General features: G+C 42.9%; 1 pseudogene; it reads right to left on the bottom strand.

Moving 5' to 3' along the window:
• Positions 1-14,951: 14,951 nt before the first annotated feature.
• The window catches only part of LOC139409685 (NAD(P) transhydrogenase, mitochondrial-like), a 39,261-nt pseudogene continuing 34,254 nt past the window's right edge, over positions 14,952-19,958 (bottom strand).

A 19,958-nucleotide genomic window follows, 5' to 3' on the forward strand; every position in this document is an offset into this window, starting at 1 on the left:
TCCTTCCTGAGCGGTATGACAGCTGCCTGGTCCCATGGTGTTTATACTTGCGTACTATTGTTTGTACAGATGAACGTGGTATCTTCAGGCGTTTGGAAATTGATCCCAAGGATGAACCAGACTTGTTTTATTCTGAGGTCTTGACTGATTTCTTTTGATTTTCCCATGATGTCAAGCAAAGAGGCACTGAGTTTGAAGGTAGGCCTTGAAATACATCCACAGGTACACCTCCAATTGACTCAAACAATGTCAATTAGCCTATCAGAAGCTTATAAAGCCATGACATCATTTTCTGGAATTTTCCAGGCTATTTAAAGGCACAGTCAATTTAGTGTATGTAAACTTCTGACCCACTGGAATTGTGAGGGAATTATAAGCGAAATAATCTGTCTGTAAACAATTGTTGGAAAAATTACTTGTGTCATGCACAAAGTAGATGTCCTAACCAACATGCCAAAACTAACAAAAAATGTGTGGAGTGGTTGAAAAACAAGTTTTAATGACTACAACCTAAGTGTATGTCAACTTTTGACTTCAACTGTATTTACTGAAGATATATTAATGTTTTATTTTTCATATTTTTGTTTTTACAAAATGTTAGACTTTTTAGTATTTATTTTGTGTAGATCGTTGTCAAGAGATGACAATTAAATACATTTCAATCTTACCTAGTAACACAACAAAATGTGTAAAAGTCAAGGGGTGTGAATACTCTCTGAAGGCACAGTAGATATGTCCTAACACATGATTTTGTTTGCCTTTCCCTTCTGAGAGAGCTCTTTAAAGTATGGGAGAACAAACACGAGTGTTATCTATCGCTTCATGTGACAGCAGTTGGAACCACAACCATGGAGGCCTAGAAAGATGTAACAAAGTGGATTACTTTTAGCCCTGCAGCATAATTACAACAACCTCAAACAAGAGTTACTCTTAGATCAACGTACCTTTCATTGACTGCCCATGATCTGTTCACAGAGCTCTAGGAGGGGTGTAAAGGGATTACATTTCAAAACAGACAGAGTTGAGGTCAGAGTCAGGGGATACGGTAGCCGTATATGGACAACACTCTACAAGCCAGTCACAGGAGGGTTACAAACAATCTCAATCAAAGTGAGAGGAAAATGGTCATTTTGCATTAGAATGTAATAATTAGTCTTGTCCATAAAGGGGAGGGATCACATTCTCTGCTCAGATTGATGCAATATTGTGTAAATAAAAGTAGCAATAGAGGGAGAGTATGATTTCTAATGTATTATTTAAATGTACAGTTACATTACTCTTTTCATTTGCTAAAATAAGCATTTAATAATGAGATTCACTTCATCGGGTCCTCGTTACATTCTGGCTCAGTGACCTGTCCAATACCTCTAGATTAGACCTATCATAATCCTAGAGCTGGGGTCTAATTCAAAGTCATTGAATCATTTTACATCAATATTGCTAAAAGATTCTGAGCAATACTTTATATCAAGGTAGGTATTTGAAGAATTTATAAAGAGATTAAAAGAAGCTAGTCAATTTTTATTTGGTTCATAATTACCTAAAAATGGCTACTACTCACTGGGCAAAAACAGGTTGAATCAACGTTGTTTCCATGTCATTTCAACACAAAAATTAAAAATCATAGTGGGAAACTGATTGGATTTGCAAGAAGTCATCAACGTAAGGGAATTTCGTATTTTTTTCACCCAACTTTTAACCTACATGCAATAACATGGTGACATTTGTTTGATTTTGCGTTGAATTCACCCTAGCTGACAACTCAACCAAAACTGACGCCATACCCACTGATGCCTGTGACCAGTGGGTACAGCCTCCTACAAATGCTTTGTAATTTGCATCATTCTCAAAAGAAACAAACAAATATTCCAATGATAATTGGACAGATGACAGATTGCTCTGCACTTCGATTTCTATGTCAGGACAGTTTTCATTCATAAAATCTCCAGATATTATAAATATTGTGGTAATACTATGGTCATTGCGGTATGCTCTCTTTGTAACTTCTCAAGAGGGGTACTATAAACTGGCTGGTTAGAGCCCTGAATGCTGATTGGCTAACGGCCGTGGAATATCAGACCGTATACCACGGGTATGACAAAACATTTATTTTTACAGCTCTAATTGCGTTGTTAGCCAGTTCATAATAGCAATAAAGCACTTTGGGGGATTGTGGTATATGGCCAATATACCACAGGCTGTTCTTATCCACGACGCAATGCAGAGTGCCTGGATACCACACCTCCTCGTGCCCTATTGCTTAAACATACCACACTTAAACTGTTGCTAACTAATATATTGTAAATATAAATATATATATAAATTTCCGCATTACATTGGCTCCAGAAAGACCCCAGAGTTGGTTTGTTTTTGAAGATTGCTTTGTTGATCCAATTTTCTGTGACTGTTCCATCATATGACTGTTCCATCACAGCTAGTTTCTAAGCAAGCCGGCTCTTTTGCTTTTGTTTCTTGTTGGTGTTATGGCTAACTTTGTGAGTCTGTGTGCCATTTTTATAATAGAATATACTAGCATATTCATACTTGAATATATCTACCATTTAGTCTTTCACATCAAAATCATGATACGCCATGACATTTTCTCCCCCACATAGTGAATTATGAATTGGTTGATTGACTGTGCCGATTTAAGGCTGATTGGTATTCTCTCTGCAAGTTTCTATTTCTCTGCAAGTTTTCATCCTCCTACTCAACTATATTTTGGAAATTGTGACCTCTACAACAACAACCAAGACAAAACATTGCTCTGTCTGAAATCCCCTGTAAAGCTCTCCATTGCAAATAAACACATTTCCCATACTCCAGTAACTCCACCTCAAAAAAAAAGCATCTAGGCCTGGCTGGGAATGACAGGAACAGGACCGACTCAGGTCGCGACCTGTAATTGGGCTCTTGGCATTGCCTGCTCTGGTGTGTGGGCTGAGCATATACTACGTTTTCTCAAACCACTAAATTAAGTTTGCACTGCAGTTCCAGCAGAGGGTGAGTCATTGGACAATCACACTAATGAGGATTTCCTTTTCTCTTTGCTGTCTTTCCCCCCCCCTCCCGCTCTCTCGTTCTCCCGCTCGCTCTCTTCCTAGAGAGGTATACATCACTGGACGGACCAGCCTTTTAGACTATCTTCCATGTGGATAATCAGATAAGTAGCTACATAGTTCAACATTACGCCAAATCAAATTAGTCAAAGAACATTTCAACAGCGATGGGCTTGTTTGTCCATAAGCATGAAGATAGGACAGCGACCATTTCTATGTAATTGCATTTTGCTGTCGTTGCAGCGTACATGGATACAAATGCAGAGACATGTACCGTACGTACTTGAAAGAAGACCTTTATCAAACTTGTTATGACTTAATAGCCTGTGATGCTATGAAATATTTGATAGGATGTCTATACACTCCCCTTCTGTGATGAAGGGTATACAAGTCAAGTATGAGTTCAGATTGTAGAATCCTTCTGCATATGTCCAGTTATATAATCAAAGAATAATTGCCCCATTCAAGTCAATGTTTACAGTTGAAATGTATTTTTTATTTTATTTGAGGGCTATGCCTATCCTAAAGCCTGGGAATGAAAAAGCCTTTTGAATCCAGTGCAAGGAGGAGAATAACTGCCCCATAGTGTTAAATTCTATCCATACAGAATTTAACACTATGGGACAGTAGGCCAACAGAAAATAACATCCATCCTTAAAATTTCAGAGATTAACCCAATGCTCAAATCCCTTCTCTTTAACCATGAAAGTGGGGAAGGTCAATAATGATGACATCTCAAGTGGGAAATTAGATAAGATTGGGCTGTATCATTGGCCTCCATCGCATCGGTTACATCAGACCATTGCCCCTTTTCCTGTTACCTCAATAGTCAGATGCTGTATTCAACAAAACCTTGTTAAGATATTCAGATAAAGGTTATGTTTGACTTTTATTTATGAGAGATACAGGCGATAAGGCAGCTATGGAAGTCAAACGCAACAGATTGTGCTGTTCTGCAGTGTAAAAAGTTGATTGGTATTGGTGTTTTGTTTGTGGTCCGTGGCCTGTATTTTTTTCCCCTGGTACCAGGGAAACTCACATAATATACAAACAGTCTGTATGTCTCGGTCTGACTAGGAGTCTTAATCCTGTTTGCAGGTGTAGAATCTGTCTCTTTGTACCATGTTCCTGACCCAATCGTCGCACGCTCAGGGATGACTGTAGAACCCTACACCCTCTCCCCGTGGCACGGAAAGGTATTGTCTGTCCCCCACCTTTGAAACGCCCCGCCAGATAACCTCATCGTGCACAAAGACGTGTGGGATGAGGGCAACACAAGACCGGCGTGATTCCAAGCCTGCCTTGAGGCTTCCTCCGCCGCCCACAAAAACAACAAAGGGAACCCCACCACGATAAGAGCAGGACAGGTGTTGTTTTTAAATCATTTTAGCTAATCTCCCGCGTGCTTCATCAAAACCCCACTTCTATGATCAGAAGCTGCTTCGCAAGACCATCTAATCACTGAGGGAGCCATTCTAGAAGGGGGGAAAAGTGTTCAAAGAAAGTTCAAGCAAAAGTATGCTGCTCCTGTGACTCTTCAGAAGTTAAAATACCTTCAGCGGTGACACATTGTTGCCCACATGAGGGGCTGATTTGTTTTTTTTTGTAGCTTTCAAACACAAAAGAAAAAGAAAGTGAGTGAGAGATAGAGAGAGAGGGAGAGAATGTTTTCCTTTTTATGCCCAGGCTCTGAAACTCCATCCCTCTTTCATGGTGTCAGTCATTCTTTTGTGTATGGCAGTGGCGGGCCCCTTTGACACTGCGGTGGTTATCCTCTTGATACCCGACTCCCATTGAAGCTATGCTCTCTCCCTCCTTTGTTCGCTCGTCACTTCTGTGCTACCTACCCAGACGGAGACAGAGAGAACACACTGGTAACACCATGCCAAGGTCCAGGCCCCCTCCACAGCTAAACAGGCTCTCAGGTAGAGCTTTCTAAAAGGCCTTACGGCATTCTGGACAGGTACGGCTGTAGAGTCTGATCAGAGTGTGTGTTCTTAACTCTCACCCTCAGAATTCTGAATGAATAGTCTCTATCTGTGTCACTCTCTTTTTCTCAAACACACATGCACACATGCACACACACATGCACGCGCACACACACACACACACACACACACACACACACACACACACACACACACACACACACACACACACACACACACACACACACACACACACACACACACACATACACACACACACACACACACCTGAGTAGCCAGCAAAAAAGGACTCTCCAGGGCCAGGCCTCCCTAGCTACAGGATACCACTGTCAGATCATTCCTATAGGATTTCAACTCCATTCCAAAGGTTCCTTTAAGGCATTTCTTAGGAGATTCTCACGGAACTCTTCAGAACTCCCCAGATAAGAGGCACCTCTTGTGACAACCCAAAGTGGCTGCAATGTGATGGGGGAGATAAGGGCTGGGGGAGGGGCACTGAGTAAAGCAACATTCTGGTAAGACTGAAACAGCTCACAGCTGTTTTATACCAACACAACTCCTCACTGTTTAATGGAGTCTAATAAATGTCACTAAAATGGAATTTGCAGTGTTATGTATTGACCTAGAGAAACATTCTCTCATTCAAAAGGTCAAAGAATCAAAGTAGTGGATGACTTAATAATATTATTTCAGAATTTACGGTAATGGTTGAGGGTATTTTCCATCATTATTTTATGACAGTCTCATCAGAGATTAGACTAGTAATACAGTTGGTATTCAAAAACTCTTAATATAAACATTGATGTTTAAAAAAATACGGAGCAAAAAATGTTTCACAAATTATCCCAGCATTATTTGATAAAAATTGGCAATGTCAGTAGATTATCTTAACTGCAATGTAAATAGTTGTGAAGACATAGAGCAAGGGTACAAATGCTTGTCATAGTTTCCATATTTCCCATTAAAAAAACGGAAATATCACATTTACATACGTATTCAGACCCTTTACTCTGAATGTTGTTGAAGCACCGTTGGCAGCGATTACAGCCTTGAGTGTTCTTGGGTATCACACTACAAGCTTGGCGCACCTTTATTTGGTGAGTTTCTCCCATTCTTCCCTGCAGCTCCTCTGTCAGTTTGGATGGGGAGCGTTGCTGCACAGCTATTTTCAGGTCTTCTCAGAGATGTTCAATTGGGTTAAAGTCCGGGTTCTGGCTGGGCCATTCAAGAATATTCAGAGACTTGTCCCGAAGCCATTCCTGCATTGTCTTGGTTGTGTGCTTACGGTTATTGTCCTGTTGGAAGGTCAACATTCGCCTCAGTCTGAGGTCCTGAGCGCTCTGGAGGATCTCTCTCTATTTTACTCCGTTCATCTTTCCCTCAATTCTGACTAGTCTCCCAGTCCCTGCCGCTGAAAAAAATCCCTACCGCATGATGCTGCCACCACCACGCTTCACCATGGGGATGGTGCCAGGTTTCCTCCAGACGCTTGGTATTCAGGCCAAAGAGTTCAATCTTGGTTTCATCAGAGCAGAAAATCTTGTTACTCATCTCATGGTCAGAGTCCTTTAGGTGCCTTTTGGCAAACTCTAAGTGGACTGTCATGTACCTTTTACTGGGGAGTGGCTTCCGCCTGGCCACTCTACCATAAAGGCCTGATTGGTGAAGTGCTGCATAGATGGTTGTACTTCTGGAAGGTTCTCCTATCTCCACAGAGGACCTATGGAGCTCTGTCAGAGTTACCATCAGGTTCTTGGTCCCCTCGCTGACCAAGGCCCTTCTTCCCCAATTGCTCAAGTTTGGCCGTGAGACCAGCTCTAGGAAGAGTCTTGGTGGTTCCAAACTTTTTCCATTTAAGAATGATGTAGGCCACTGTATTCTTAGGGACCTTCAATGCTGCAGACATTTTTTGGTACCCTTCCCCAGATCTGTGCCTCGACACAATCCTGTCTCGGAGCACTACGGACAATTCCTTTTACTTCATGGCTTGGTTTTTGCTCTGACATGCACTGTCAATTGTGGGACCTTATATAGACAGGTGTTTCCAAATCATGTCCAATCAACTGAATTTACCACAGGTGGACTCCAATCAAGTTATAGAGAAATCTCAAGGATGATCAATGGAAACAGGATGCACCTGAGCTCAATGTTGAGTCTCATAGAAAAGGGTCTGAATACTTATGTAAATGAGGTTTCTTTTTTTGCCAGAATGTGTAAAAACCTGTTTTCGCTTTGTCATTATGGGCTATTGTGTGTAGATTGATGAGGAAAAAACATTTTGGGAATAAGTCTAACATAACTAAATGTGGAAAAAGTTATTTAAAACATTTTCAGCAGTGTGACTGTCTCTGTAGGCAATTCATCTGATTATACTGTAGTCTTATCTACTGAATAGATAACTAAGAATGACCCCAATACGGATAACAGTGTCTCTAAGTAGAGTATGCAAAAAATAAATGCAAACGATGCAGATTCAGAACAACCAGCCTTCTTGCTATGGTCCAGCAATGCAATAATACCACAGGCAGCTAAGAATGTTATCGTTCCCATTGTGGAGGAGTAGAGCGACGTCAGACCATGCAGCATCATTAATTCTCTAAACATGTCTTGAGATGAGGCATTTTACTCGTCCTGGAACGCACTCAGACTGCTGGGGGCTTGGCACTGGGATCCATGCTAAACCCTTGACCTTGGTGCAGCAATGCTAGTCAACAAGTTAGGTCTGAGCCCTGACCACAAGGAATATGAAATGCAGGAAGGGTCGATGATGTCATATCTAATGCCACACTGAGAGACAGATTTTAACCAGGATCTGCCGGGCTCACCACTAAACACGGGCAGCAGTTAGCCTAGTGGTTAGAGCGTTGGGACAGTACCCAAAACGTTGCTGGATGGAATCTCCGAGCTGACAAGGTAAAAATCTATCACTCTGCACCAGTTCTTAACCCACTCTTCCCCGGGAGCCGAAGACGTGGATGTCAATTAAGTGAGCCCCATGCACCTCTCCGATTCAGAGGTGTTGGGTTAAATGCGGAAGGCATTCAGTTGTACAACTGACTAGGTATCCCCCTTTCCCTAAACCTTTGACCTCCGTGGCCGTGCAACGCCAGGCTTGAACTCTGCTTTTACTGTCTAGTACAGGTCCCCGAGGTCTAGATCCCTATGCCTGAGGAGAAACATCATGTCATCAGTTCCACCACACGCAGCAGAGACACACACAGGCAGGCCAGACCAGAGGGGAAAGATCTGGACGGCACCCTAGCTAGCCTGTTGTTAACATCTCATCATAAGTAACACTTCACAGAGAGCTGAGCGCTGTTGAACTTACAATTCATCAAGCCTGATGTTTCTCCACCAAAATGCATTCTTTTTTTTTTACTTTGAGTCAGCGTCATTATGCAGTGAGCAAGCAAGCTGTTTGTCCATAAATGACCTCTCTGGCTGTTCCCACTGAGACGTGGAAGGGTTTATAATATTTGACATGTTGGTTAAATATGATGAGTTGATGGAAAAGCTCTGGGGCCTTGATGTAGGGAGACTGTCAGCACTATTGGTGGTCCACTTGGTTGAGGACATCAGCCTTTAGTTGAGGACATCCGCCCTTAGTTGAGGACACCAACCTTCTCACTTTCTAGAAAGCAAGTCCCCCATGTTCAGACTGTGAATCAGATTCAGATGGATATCTGATGCATGAACCATAAACGTAATTCCACCATTGCGTAAAGTCCACAGTTGCTGAGACGCAATAGTCCAGCATCCCATCGTGACATAGCTACACGGCTCTGGGACCACCATCAGTGGGGGACGCACAGCCCGACGGTGCACCATCCCAAAATCCCAACCAACACGTCCCAGTGTTACCGGTCAGAGTTTTGCTTAAGCAGGCTGAGAATTAGATGAGTATGAAAGCCAAAGGTCCAATATTCCAGAACCCGGCTGTGCGCACGCATACACGTTTTAGACTCTGGTAAGCGCTTTAGGGTTTCGCACCTGTGTGGCTGCCTGGGTTTAACCTCAAAGAATGCAATAGCCCAGAGTGGTTTTGAAAGCTGAATAACATGAAAAGCCAGACCACCATTCATTGTATCAACCCCTTAATTAACCCTCAATTATAAATGACAATAGATGATCCAGCCCTGTTTTCTTAATTAGTTTAAATGTACTCGTAAAGTGCTGCCATTTGTTCTTCAGTATTAAATAAACTACTAAAGCTATACCACCTATACTGAGAACCTAGGGCATGGTAAGGACCTCCTCCTCTGTGTGTGGTGTGTGTGTGCATGAGGGCGCCGGTGTGTGTGTGTGTGTGTGTGTGTGCCTACTCAACCTTTGTGTCCTGGAAGTTTTATTGAGGTTGTAATAGACTTCCTCCAGACACAACAGCGCAGACCTTAGCCACATCACACATCACACCACCGTTTACCCATCTCTCTCAGTTGGAGACGACGTTCTGCCACATTCCTTTGATGCTCGTAAAAATGGAGCATCTTATCTCACAGGAAAAGTAGACAGGTAATTTATGGTGTGATCTATGTCTCGCGTTCCAAACTGAGGAGTTTGGTGATTTTGCTGGACACAGATCCTACACATAGTTTCTGGTCCAGAAGGAGTGTGTCTGTTTAAATGTCTTCTTATACCCACGATACTGAGGTGAACAGTAGAAGAAAGTCAACTTAGTCTTGAAGAAGACCCAGCAAACCGGGAACGTTCCCAGAACATAAGCTAAGGTTTTCATATAACATTATAATAACATCATATTAGAATAGTTAGCCTAATTTCAGTTTATGTGACAAAACAAGCAATTACAGGTTAGAGAATCACTGTACCATCTAAACTGCTGTGAAATATATTTTACAAAAACATTGTATTTTCAGTTGTTTGAAACTGGTGTACAAAACTTAAAAGCGGGATGCATAGAAATGGCGCACATAGAACCTATCTACCGCTTCTTAGACTTGCTTTCAATATAAAGTCGCCCAAAAAGTTACATATTGAAGCTTTAAATGAAATATCCTTGGAATGTTCTCCTTACATTAACTACAATGCAAAACATCTGTAACAACCACCCCAGAACATTCCCCAAACATTCTCATTAGGTTTCCAGGTAATGTAATAAGACAATGTGCCAGTAATGTTTTCAGAACACACTGTCACAACAAAATGTGAGAGCAACATTCTGGGAATGTATGCAACATCAGACAAATGTTTTATTCAAACATTGTATAATCATCAGGACGACTGGACAATGTTTGTGTTATGAGAACATTTGCGACAACCTAACAAATGTTCTGGGAACTTTCACATAACCAATTTTGGTTTGCTGGGGACATGCTTCAAACTCTTAAATTGCATTCTCACTTAGATCGGTGTTGCCTCTGCCATTGATTCTAACATGACTAAAGGCAGTCTCTTTCTTGAGGCATATACTTTATGCAGTCACTACAGCTCTTAAGACTCCTGCAATGCTTCAGAGACAAACCCCCTCGATCTCGTATATTAACCACCCCAAAATTCCCCCAGCCCAACATTTACATTCAGAGCAGCTGGTCAATAAAAGTATCTTAAAAAGGACACTCAAACATGTTTATGTTATTCAACTTCAAGCTTAAGGAAATTGAACAGTAAAAGCAGGGGTCTAGCGTGTCTTCGTTTATCTTCATCTTCACAGTGGAACAGTTTTGGCTAGGGCTTTTAAAGAGAATCCCCAATACATCAATTCTTTAAACAAGCTGTTTTCAGATGAGATACTGTCCAAGCACATTATGGATGGGCATTGAGTGGAGAAGTAAAATAAGAAAAATGATCAAAGGAATCCTTCTGGCAGTAGAGCTTTAAATGCTTACGTTGGCTCAGTAATGTCCCATTAAAAGTAGGTCCAGGACAGGAGGTATAGCGCGACAAATACACGGATGAAATACTGAAGTAAAACATGCTTTGGTAGAAGAAGTATTTGAGGCCAAATGTATACAAGTAGACCTATTTCATTTATCCTTTAGAATAAAGGGCTGATTTTATTATAGCAAATACTGAAGTAAAGCTTGATTTGAAGCAGTAGGGGGCCAGATGTACACAAATACCTATTGCATGTATCCTTTGGACAAAAGGCAGCCTGTATGATCATTTTATGACATGAAAAGAGCTGTTGTAAAGATGACGATGCTCCCCCAGTATGATGGTTGGTTGAAGAACAAGGCCCAACAGAGAGAAGCCGCGTCCTCGGTGTCCACGGTGACAAACCACAGTGCAATCCAGTCACATTTGTGATGAAGGAACCATGTACGCCTTCGCTCCACATAGTTCCATCTGCTGCTGTCCCATTCTTTTACAAGGTACTATACAAGGCTTGGGGACTGTTATCTTCCAGTGGAATCATACGCACATCAGAGAACTCATTTACGTAGACTGCTGGCCAGAGTCACTGCAGAAGGAACCAGTGAGCTACTTTTGCGGTGATGAAGGATTCCTTGGCTTTGGGGAGGAGAGAATTCATGCGATAACTGGGGTAACTTTATATTGTGTGTGCGCATGTTGGCAAGAAAGGGGTATCATTGAACTGGACTTGAAATTGAAGGTCCCAAATAGCAATAGACGGATCCAGATGTTGCAGATTTAAAAAAAAAAAAAAAAAACATAATTTGCTTATCATACAGTGCAAACATACTGTAACGCAGCAATACCCTCTTGAGAAATCGCATGCTAGGCCAAGGAAAACAAATCAATTGGCTTTCAACAAGACAGAAATGAAAGGCAATCCCAAGTGGATGGTGAGGATAAGGGTGGATTGTCACCATAGAACATGTTGGCTATCCTCTTATCCTCAGGCCCAGGAAAAATGCTGCTGGCCAAACAAAAGACAGACTTAAAGTAGAGGAGGTACAGTACGCCCACCACCTAACCCTTATTCCAGTAGTATCACTTCTCCCCAAACAAGAGGCGGTTTCCCCCTGAACGCCCTCACATGTCTGTCAGGAGGATCAGCAGAGATAGCAGGGTGTCTGAGTGCTACTTGTTATACATTGAAGTGACCCTCATGGCAAACACATGCAATCCTATTCATTTGAAATCGTCACTTCCATGCCAGCAACTCCACCCATGTATTTGTCTCACACATCACATCACAACACACACACACACACACACACACACACACACACACACACACACACACACACACACACACACACACACACACACAATTCCTCAGTGTCTATTACAGCTTTAAGAACTAATTGCATATGTTTGAGACTAGCTATGAAATGGGTATATAAAGCTATAACAACTTATTGAAAGTGCGGAGACCTGACCTTCCAAGTTCCATAAAGGTGCTCAGATGATGCAAGCCTCAAACTGTTGTAGTGTGTTTGAGAGAAGAACGAGCAAAAACACATTTTAAATCAAGGTTTATTGAGGGATGAGCTTCCATGATAAACCAGAGAGGAAAGCACTCACTGTATCTCCCAACCATGACACTATACATTTTCTGAAAGTTTTTTTGTGCAGAAAAGCCTGCTTAGCCTTAACAATTTACAAATAGGGTCTTGTCTAAATAATATATATATATATATATATATATATATATATATATATATATATATTGTTCTTTACTTTATGACTGAAAACTGGACAGAAATATGGCAAATGGCAATCTAACACCAACTATATGATTTGGCTGTCTATTGTGCCACCATGTGTAAGTGAATAACAGCCCTTCATACGCTAACCTTTCTAGTCAGCGCAAAGCAAAATATAACAAGATAAATACAAGTCTGGAAAAACAGAATACATGTGGTAAAGAGTTCAATGGAACGCAGACGGTAGGGGAAAGAACAAGTATGGCGTCACATTCAAAAAATATGATCTTACAAATCCGTTCAGATTTTGTGTTAAAAAATGTTTGCTAAATGCTAACTACTGTCCATATAAACTGGTAGCATAGCTAGCGTATAGAAATCAGTGATGGTACTTGAAGCTGTTTTCAGTGTAATGCAGTTGATTGGTGACGATGACATGAACATACTGTTTATTGTTACCCCAAAATAGCGTGCAATACACATATAAACAATAGCCTAAATGTATGCTAATTTTGATGGGGGGAGACGCGTGAGTGGCGTTGCCATTGTTTGGTCGAGTTCGATTGTTCTCTTTACTGCATCCATTGATGGAAGAAGAGAATTGTTTACAAAGAAGAGAATGGAATGCAAATGTTTTTATTTTTTATTTTTTTATTTCACCTTTATTTAACCAGGTAGGCTAGTTGAGAACAAGTTCTCATTTACAACTGCGACCTGGCCAAGATAAAGCATAGCAGTGTGAACAGACAACAACACAGAGTTACACATGGAGTAAACAATTAACAAGTCAATAACACAGTTGAAAATAAAGAGAGTCTATATACATTGTGTGCAAAAGGCATGAGGCATGAGGTAGGCGAATAATTACAATTTTGCAGATTAACACTGGAGTGATAAATGATCAGATGGTCATGTACAGATAGAGATACTGGTGTGCAAAAGAGCAGAAAAGTAAATAAACATAAACAGTATGGGGATGAGGTAGGTAAAATTGGGTGGGCTATTTACCGATAGACTATGTACAGCTGCAGCGATCGGTTAGCTGCTCAGATAGCAGATGTTTGAAGTTGGTGAGGGAGATAAAAGTCTCCAACTTCAGCGATTTTTGCAATTCGTTCCAGTCACAGGCAGCAGAGAACTGGAACGAAAGGCGGCCAAATGAGGTGTTGGCTTTAGGGATGATCAGTGAGATACACCTGCTGGAGCGCGTGCTACGGGTGGGTGTTGCCATCGTGACCAGTGAACTGAGATAAGGCAGAGCTTTAGCTAGCATGGACTTGTAGATGACCTGGAGCCAGTGGGTCTGGCGACGAATAAGTAGCGAGGGCCAGCCGACTAGAGCATACAGGTCACAGTGGTGGGTGGTATAAGGTGCTTTAGTAACAAAACGGATGGCACTGTGATAAACTGCATCCAGTTTGCAGAGTAGAGTATTGGAAGCTATTTTGTAGATGACATTGCCGAAGTCGAGGATCGGTAGGATAGTCAGTTTTACTAGGGTACGTTTGGCGGCGTGAGTGAAGGAGGCTTTGTTGCGGAATAGAAAGCCGACTCTAGATTTGATTTTAGATTGGAGATGTTTGATATGAGTCTGGAAGGAGAGTTTACAGTCTAGCCAGACACCTAGGTACTTATAGATGTCCACATATTCTAGGTCGGAACCATCCAGGGTGGTGATGCTAGTCGGGCGTGCGGGTGCAGGCAGCGAAACGTTCAAAAGCATACTTTTGGTTTTACTAGTGTTTAAGAGCAGTTGGAGGCCACGGAAGGAGTGTTGTATGGCATTGAAGCTCGTTTGGAGGTTAGATAGCTCAGGGTCCAAGGATGGGCCAGAAGTTTACAGACAAAGCTAGTCATTACACTGTAAGCACACATGTTGCACAAAAAAAGCATACAGTTAAGAGTTGCCATTACTGAATATGGCTTTACATTGTACTTAATCATGCAACAGTTGCTGCTAAGCCAGAAGGAGCTAAACGCAAACGATTTTGACACTTGGTCAAGTACAAAAATCTAACTACGGTATAAAAAGCGTGACACTGTTTTGCGTTTTTTTTCCCTTGCTTAGAAAAAGAGGCGGAGAAGAAAATACTCATGGCTCAACAATGTTGTCACAAACATCGAAGAAAGAAGAGAACACCTACTCATCATCAGAGCAAACAACTGTTCAGAAAAAAAAGTGAGGAGGAAAACTTGTCGCCAGGAGAGGAAAACTACAACATCAATACACTAATGCTATGTCTAACTATTAGCTTGTTTGTGCCCAACACCCTCCCTCTGGGTGTATGTGTTGTGGTGCCCTGCACCACCTCTCCATCCCACCTGCTGCTCAGTCAGACAGGCCCGAGCCCTACTGGACCAGCCACGGCTCACTAGCTGGCCTCGCGGACTTTAGCCTGCAGAGCATCGCAGGTCGTCTTGGCATCTCCAAGCAACATGGCTGTGTTGGGCTTGTAGAAGATGGGGTTGTCCAATGCAGCATAGCCCACTCCCAGAGAACGCTTCATTACAACCACCTAAAAAGACATGGACGCAGGGGCTCAGCATAGACTGCAGACGTTTACACAACCGAGAAAGAATGCCTGATACATTGTTTTATCCTACAGTGCTTTCAGAAAATATTCATACCCCTTGACTTATTCCACATTTTGTTGTGTTACAGCCTGAATTCAAAATGGATGAAATATATGTTTTTCTACCCATCTACGTACAATACCCCATAATGACAAAGTGAAAGCATGTTTTAGAAATTGTTGCAAAATGCATTGATTATATACCTAATTTACTTAAGTATTCACACCCCTGAGACAATACTTTGTAGAAGCACATTTGGCATCGATTACAGCTGTGAGTCTGTCTGGGTAAGTCTCTATGAGCTTTCCACACCTGGATTGTGCAACATTTGCCATTATTATTTTCAAAATTCGTCATGCTCTGTCAAACTGTTTGTTGGTCCTTGCTACACAACCATTTTCAGGTCTTGCTATAGATTTTCAAGCAGATTTAAGTCAAAACTGTAACTCGGCCAATCAGGTACAAGCATTGTCTTCTTGGTAAGCAACTCCAGTGTATTTTATTTTCATTTAACCTTTATTTAACTAGGCAAGTCAGTTAAGAACAAGTTCTTATTTACAATGACAGACTACCCCGGCCAAACCCTAACCCGGACGACGCTGGGCCGATTGTGTGCCGCCCTATGGGACTCCCAATCACGGCCGGTTGTGATACAGCCTGGAACTAGGGTCTGTAGTGACGCCTCTAGCACTGAGATGCAGTGCCTTAGACCGCTGCGCCACTAGGGTGCCCAGTGTAGATCTGTCCTTGTGTTCTAGGTTATTGTCCTGCTGAAAGGTGAATTCATCTCCCAGTGTCTGGTGGAAAGTAGACAACCAGGTTTTCCTCTAGGATGTTGCCTGTGCTTAGCTCCATTCCGTTTCTTTTTTTTCCAATTACAAGCATACCCATAACATGATGCAGCCACCACTATGCTTGAAATTATGGAAAGTGGTTCTCAGTAATGTGTTGTATTGGATTTGTCCTAAACAGAACACTTTGTATTCAGGACAAACATTTAATTGATTTAGTACCTTGTTGCAAACAGGATGCATGTTTTGGAATATTTGTATTCTGTACAGGCTTCCTTCTTTTTACTCTGTCAATTAGGTTAGTATTGTAAAGTAACTACAATGTTGTTGATCCATCCTCAGAATTCTCCTACTGTATCACAGCCATTAAACTCTAACTGTTTTAAAGTCACCATTGGCCTCATGGTGAAATCCCTGAGCGATTTCCTTCCTCTCCGGCAACGAAGTTAGGAAGGACCACTGTATCTTTGTAGTAATTAAAACAATAAAAAAAAATATAAGTCCACTTTGACATTATGGGGTATTGTGTGTAGGCCAATGACAAAAGAATCTCAATTTTAAATTCAGGCTGTAACACAACAAAATGTGGAAAAAGTCAAGGGGTGTGAATACTTTCTGAAGGCACTGTATGTTTACAAATAATCAAAAGCAATCAGTGTTTTTTTCTGAAACTAAACATGCTATAGTAAATAAGACAACCCCAACTGTGATAGCACCTCTTTTTGTCTAATTTGGTAAACATTTAACACGGATCCATGAACATACCTCAACAGGGGTTTAAATGTTGCATGCACCTGCATGTAAGTGGAAGATGTAGGGGGAAGGGCTCCATTTGGAGGAGAAGAGTAAGTTTGTCCCACAACTAATGGGCATTTAAGTGTTGGCCATTTACAAAATTAAGCATCATTAGTGTCTGTAGAGAGAGAGGCAGAGAGAGGCAGAGAGAGGCAGAGAGAGGCAGAGAGAGAGAGAGAGAGAGAGAGAGAGAGAGAGAGAGAGACCTGGGAAATGGATTGGAGCATCCCGTGATTGTGAGCATGTGTTTTTGGAGGCACAGAACGCAGCACAATAATTGAATAAGTAAAGCCAGAGCGGTGCTCTCACCACTAGACTTTTATTCCCTGCTATCTGACACGCTGAAAGATACTTGGAAGAGAACCTCTGTCATACTGAGACCCAAAAATCAACAGGAGGACCGTCCGAATCTACTCAGAGAGGCAGGAAAGGGTCAGTAGTGGCTAGTGTTCCCATGGTGCGGCCCCACCCACAAACACTACTCTTAACACAAAACACACACATACAAGCATGCACTGACTCAAACACTCTCCTGTGAGAGAAGAGTGTAAATCACTCCCACTATGGTTGTGCTGCAGGCCGGGGTTAGAGTAAGGGTCTGGGACACCCAGGCCTACCCTAGCCAGCCTCTCTAGGCAGGGCATCCCAGTCCAGACTCCCCAACCTCCTCATCCATAATACATGGGACAGATGGTTTTATTTGGGACAGGGGTAGGGTGCAAACAGAGGTAATCTTAGTCTGGCAATCAGCACCAGAGGATGTGGCTATGGCACGGTCGTGCTAGGCCTGGACCATTGAATCACCAGCCACCTAACCGTCCACCAGGCGAGGCCAGGGTACTGTACCAGAGGAATGCCCTCTGTCTGCTCTGACAAGCTTGGCTACGGTGGCACTAAGGAGCCCCTCCTGGTTTGTTTATATCTACAGTTAGACTACACACACAGCCCGGCCCAGCACACCCATCCGCACCACAGCCTGACCGGCCCCACACAGCGTCATATAAACATGAGCCACAAGTGGAAGGTTATTAATTCAAGTGTCTGAGTCACTTTAAGAACAATGAAAATAACATTTTCAACAGTCCAGCAGGTCCGAGGGATATAAACACACACGTCATGTTAATACAGCCCAGTATAGTAGAGGGCTGGGGTGCTGGTAGTATTAAAGCTCACAAACTCTGATTTCCCAAGGGAACCTGTAGAAATGAAGGCGTTTTAAAGTGGGGTGGTGAGGCATATGAATCCCACATTTAGGAAAAGTTCCACTCGGATGCTCCAAAATGTCATCATTCCAGAGGGAGCGAGTCACCGCTAATGGAAGCCGTGTGAGATCTGTGCCTGCTGGAGCTAGTACACCTGGGTAAGGGCTTTGTTGCCTCAGTAACAAAGAGTACAGGGTGCATGCGTGTGTTCAAATGCAAGTGTTTGTACGTAGAAAGAGGCCCCGTCCCCCTCTAAGGATGTGGCCCGTGGACTCTGGAAGTCTAGGACTTGAACAGAATTAAAGACAAATAGCTTCCTTCTGAGCCCATGTTAGATACCCGCTCCAGTATTACCCTTCACCATTTGGAGAGCCGGAGTAAATCAGCTCAACTTCCAACAAGCCCTTCTGTGACAGTCAACATTTGACAGGGGCTGCAGTCCCATTCCCTACCTTTTCTTCCCCCTTGAAGTGTATACTCGTTCACTCTTCATGGATTCGATGATGGAGTTGGGGTCCTCCTGGGCTGCAGAGTTCACTGTGTCGTTAGCACCAATCACCAGAACCAGGTCCGTTTCTGAGACATAGAAAAAGAGATCACAGCACATGTCACATGTCTTATATGTCTCTGAGACATATAAAAAGAGATCACAGCACACCACAGAGAAAATGTGGTGCATATTGTCTATAGACCGAAACACAAGAGGTGAACACGTGAAGGTGAAACCAAACATACCAGCAAAGTCCTCGTTGATCTCCTCCATCTCCAGCACGATGTCATAGGGAATGCCCACCTCGGCCAATAGCACGTTGAGCTGCCCAGGCATTCTGGGTGGATACCAAACTGGTAAGAGAGAAGGATTAACATTTTATTCACCTCCATCTATATGGCAAATCACAAGGATGAGAAGGCTGAAAAAACCCTTGTGGTTTAAAAGTATCATAATATTTTGGCTGTTGACAAAAGTTGAGTCAGAAGTACAAGATGGAGGGGCCATGATGTTAGTGCCGGGGGCAGTTTAGGTTAATGTCAGAGGTCATAAAGGGCCTGAGAAGCAGGGGAAATGGGTTAAGGATGGAGGACGAGAGGGCCCTACGGATACACACTGGAGCAGCAGGTTTATGACCAGAGAGTAAAAGCAGAGATCAGAGCAGCTGCACTCTACTCATACTGCCTGAGGTGTCTCGTTCCCCCTCTCCTGCTCTACCCAGACCCTCTGTGATCTCCTGCCATTATGAATCAGTCCCCAATTTACACACACGGCTGTTACCCACAGTTGCCTTAGGAACTTTGAATACCCTCGTGTGTAGCAGTGTGTGGAGTTAACCCGTTAGGTACCTCATGTAATGCAATGCAGTGTACATGTTGCAGTGTTGAAATGGGGGGGGGGGGGGTGTGGCCTTTACAAGAGAGGCTAACCAGAGCAACACCACACTGTGTGAATTACATTACATTACAAATACATTAGGAACAATATCCACCTCTGAGGCTCCAAACAGTGGCAGCCCCATGCCCCGCCCTCATAGCAGCCTAACACCCCCACCCAATTATCCAGCCGAGAGGGAAGGGGAGGGGGGACAGGACTCTCTGGCCACCCACTTCCTCCTCTAATCAACTGCAAATGCTCTAAGTACCAGCAGCTGCTGGAACCCCAGATCAAACGAATGAAGGAAAATTACACAAGCTTCCGGTGTGCCTTTTCCCTTCCCTCCTCTTTCCTCTCTCCGGTGTGCCTTTTCCCTTCCCTCCTCTTTCCTCTCTCCGGTGTGCCTTTTCCCTTCCCTCCTCTTTCCTCTCTCCAGTGTGCCTATTCCCTTCCATCCTCTTTCCTCTCTCCGGTGTGCCTTTTCCCTTCCCTCCTCTTTCCTCTCTCCGGTGTGCCTTTTCCCTTCCCTCCTCTTTCCTCTCTCCGGTGTGCCTTTTCCCTTCCCTCCTCTTTCCTCTCTCCGGTGTGCCTTTTCCCTTCCCTCCTCTTTCCTCTCTCCGGTGTGCCTATTCCCTTCCCTCCTCTTTCCTC

The sequence above is a fragment of the Oncorhynchus clarkii genome, chromosome 5, assembly GCF_045791955.1.
Source record: "Oncorhynchus clarkii lewisi isolate Uvic-CL-2024 chromosome 5, UVic_Ocla_1.0, whole genome shotgun sequence".
NCBI classification, from domain to species: Eukaryota; Metazoa; Chordata; class Actinopteri; order Salmoniformes; family Salmonidae; genus Oncorhynchus; species Oncorhynchus clarkii.